The sequence below is a fragment of the Phyllostomus discolor genome, chromosome 5 (genome assembly GCF_004126475.2).
Source record: "Phyllostomus discolor isolate MPI-MPIP mPhyDis1 chromosome 5, mPhyDis1.pri.v3, whole genome shotgun sequence".
Lineage (NCBI taxonomy): Eukaryota > Metazoa > Chordata > Mammalia > Chiroptera > Phyllostomidae > Phyllostomus > Phyllostomus discolor.
In genome coordinates, this window is record NC_040907.2 from 88184161 (window position 1) to 88188073 (window position 3913).

The 3913-nt window shown below is 44.5% G+C and overlaps 1 pseudogene; it reads left to right on the forward strand.

The window, feature by feature from the left end:
- The first annotated feature begins 1355 nt into the window (after positions 1-1355).
- On the forward strand, positions 1356-2356 carry LOC114496812 (annotated as a pseudogene).
- Positions 2357-3913: the final 1557 nt, after the last annotated feature.

Sequence of the window (3913 nt, forward strand, 5' to 3'; positions counted from 1 at the left end):
CCACGACGTGTGGAAGTCTGTGGCTGGAAAGACAGCCCTCACCTTGTTATGTAGGCAGCTACCAGTCACAGCGCCTGCCTGGCTGGCCACTTCAAGAGGTGGGCAGTGTGGAGGGAGGCGGTATAAAGCCAGGCAGCACAGAGGACGCCAGTGCACTGGGATCCAGGGGTACCCTGCTGGCTCCAACCAGCTCCCCCAGGTGTGCGGGTGCTGTGTCCAGTGTTGGAGGAGTCTGAGGGCTGAGGCATCTCCAGGCTTCTTGATGGCAGGTCCTGTAGCCTCCCCTCCTCATAGATAGTCAGGGAGTCCTGGGGAGTCTCATCCATCAGCCAAGATGGTACAGGGGGATATTCTTACACTGCCATTAAAAGCTAGAAAGATAAATGCATAGGACCCCAGACACCAAGAACCAGCAAGATAAGTGGATAGGAAAAAAAAGAAGCAGTAGCAGCCCACCCCTCCATATCCCTGTAAAAACCTGGGGCTTGAGCAGAAAGGGGAGATGGTCTTTCAGATGGGAGTCCACTGTTCTCCCAGGTTGTGGCACCTGAATACATCTCTTTCTTTTTTTGCCAGCACCTGTCTCCCAAATCTGGCCTCCCTTTGGGCAGGCAGCGCAAAACCTGCATTTTCAGTTACAACCTGACCTTATTGGCCCCTGATCTCTGAGTTTTAGCCTCCAGAGCTGTGAGCAATAAATGTCTGCTATTTATAAGATACCCAGCCTGTGGTCTTTTGTTAACGCAGCCCAAATGGACCCAGATACAATGTATAGTAGGTAGGGCAGAAGGAAGAAAAACATATGGATGGTGGAGCATTTATAATCTGGAGCAGCAGATTGCAAACCAGATCATACTTGTAACAATATAGATTCTGTCCTGAAGACCGTGAGAGCACAGAAAAGAGAGGAAAGGCAAGAAGGGAATGCTACACCTGAGAAAAGAGTCGTAGGTGAGGAGAATACTATAAGTTAATCTTACTACTTCATGGACCAGTGACTGAGAAACATAGGCCAAAAATTTACATTTATGATAAAAAATAATAGCTCCCATATAGTTTAACTTTTTATTAAGCATGACATAGAAATTTTGTTTTTTTAAAAAAATTTTCTCTTTTTTTATGGTTGTTCCAGCTGTCTCCATTTCCCCCCACAACACCCCACCCCCATGCCAGCCATCCCTTCCTCCCACCCTCAATCCTACCCTCCTTTGGCTTTGTCCATGTGTCCTTTATACATTTAAAAATGTATCTAAAAGGCAGAAGCGGTGGCGGCAGAGATAGCCACCTGGAGAGAGTGGGGCTGGCTTCCCTCTTGGACTGCAACCCACGAAGAAGAGAGAAAAAACACAGTGAGGATGAGCCTCTCTGGTGGACAGACTGGCGCAGGCACTGCACAGCGGCTTTTCTGTCACTTTTGCAGGAGCGAGGTCAATCCCAAACTACTAGAATGTACTTGCCCCAGATGTGAATCAGGCTTTATTGAAGAAGTGATGGATAATTCCAGTTTTTTAGGTGGTGGTGGCCATGGCAGCTGGATGGACAATTTCACATCAACACATTTTGCAGAGTTCTGGCTCAGTTTGACTACACACTGACTATACAAGATTTTAGACCATTTCTAAGTAGCCACTCACTGGACCAAGATAACAGAGGCAATTGAAAAAGGTCCCCAGACTCACACTGACTTCTGGGAACCAAGTTGACCTTCAGGACAGCCAGTGACTCAGAGGTACAGATCACAAAAGAAGACTTTTTTGATAGATCACCAGGTATTGAGGGATTAATACAACAGATCTTTGTAGGGTTCTCTTGCAAGTTCTACAGGTCCTAATGGATCCCCACACCCTTTTACCTGGAGTGGGATGCTGTTCTCCAACCCTGGGGACTCCACCTGGGGTCAAATGGGGCTTGATGCCATTGTAATCCAGCTTTCAGGACAACTGAGAAACAGGGGACCTCCTTCAGCTGACAAGGAAAAGATCACATCCCTTCCTACAGTGACAGTAATCAGGAACAAGTTGATAGGGGTTTAGAGTGTCCTATAAGAAAAGAAGATCACACAGTCGAAGAAGAAGTCCAGCAATTACTCTGCAACCACTTTATTCACAGAACTTGTACTGTGCCTGTTTGAAACAACATGATACATGTCCTATGTGTAGGAAGAGCTTAAATGGTGAGGACTGTATTTGGCAAGCCCAGTTCTTAGGCCTCTGCAAGCCACAGATTTAGCAGTGACAGCCAGCTACATGGCCAACAGACTTTCTGGAGCCGAAGACCATATCAGAGCCAGAGCTGTGTAGTTTTCTTACCACCGCTACACATTGTATCACAACAAAAAACTACTAGGTGGATTTAGGAATTGCATAAGACACATCAACCCATAATATTAATGCAGAGTGTTTTTCTTTAAACAAAGTTAGCACTTATAGATGGAATTATATCTACAACAAAATGCTTCTTATTCCTGAATTCAGAGAGATAACTTTATAAGTGTGAAACTTAATTATGTAGGTTTTCCCCTGCCAGAATAGAATTAGTTGCTTCAAGTCTAGCTAGGGTACTGCTCTCTGTCATGTTACCTTGTAATGAATGTTTGCACGCCTTTGTCCAGCCTCCACTGTAACATTAGTGTATTTTATGGTAAATACAGTGGAACCAGAGAACGAATGAACAAATCAATCAATCAAGTGTATCTAAGACACTGTTTCATCATGAATAGCTGTTGATAGAACAGATTAAGTAAGTGAAAACAATATTAATCAATCTCAGTGTTCTGGGCTTGGAAAAAGATATCATGGATATGGGCATAAGGCTTTTGCATTTAGGACAAATTGTCTGTCCTCTTTTCCCTTACTGGGCCTTGATCCCAAAGTTCTACAAGCCCTTCTTAAAGAGAAAAAACAGTAACAAAAGCCATTTGATGGAGGCTTGGCTATTTTCAGTGCTATTGTTATGACAACTCTGACTTCCAGAAAGATTATTGAAGAATAAAAGGCCACCTCTCTGAAATTTACACCAAGTTGTTAAGGCAACAAGACCAAGGTTAAATCTAGAAATGTTTGTGCCAACTCCATCTCCCTCTACCCTATTACTTCACTCCCATGTTCTAGTTAACTGTGCCAAGCAAGCAAACTCATGGCTCCATCTCTGCACCTCATCCCAAGGTTTTCAGACAGCAATTAAAGAGAAGTGTGGGTCAGAAAGATGGCATGGTTGATTACACTTGTGTGTAGGATACATTAGTATGTCTGTGGGCTTGTGTGTAATTCTGGGAACAGTTCATCAAATTTCTCCCTGAATTGTTTGCCAGGTTTAACCACAGAGGTAGCAGTCTCTTATCCAGATGAAGAATGGGAGTCACAAAAATGTTGGTCGCACTTGTTAAATTTCAGCAGCAGAGATGGGAGAAAGCATAGTCCAAAAGAAAGTCACAGTACTTACAAAGGCCCAGGGGTAAGGAATTATAGGATGTATGTAGGTAGCTGGAGCATACACAGAGCATGGGTAGGAGAAAAGGGGGAAATGAGGTTTAAGAAACAATGAAGACTGGCAAATCTTTAAGGGCCAATTTTGTGAACAGAGGAATGAACAACATGCAGAGTGGGGCTTTACAGCAATAGCGAGAAGGGGCAGGGCAGGCAGAGGTCACATCAGAATTGAGGAAAGGCTAGAAGGAAGGGGTGAGCTGAAATTCTGACTGTGAGAACAGCAAGGAGAGGGCAGGAGGGAGCACATCTCCCTGAGTGGGAGAATTTATGGGGGTCATGGAAGAGGAGCAGTGGTGGAGGCAGCCAGGGAGGAAACATAGAAGGAAAAGGATATTTGGAGGGAAGAGTGGGGTGCAGATAACTTGATCTAATTTGAGAAGTATCCAGCAGACAACGAAAAACATGAGCACCAGAGATTCATCTAC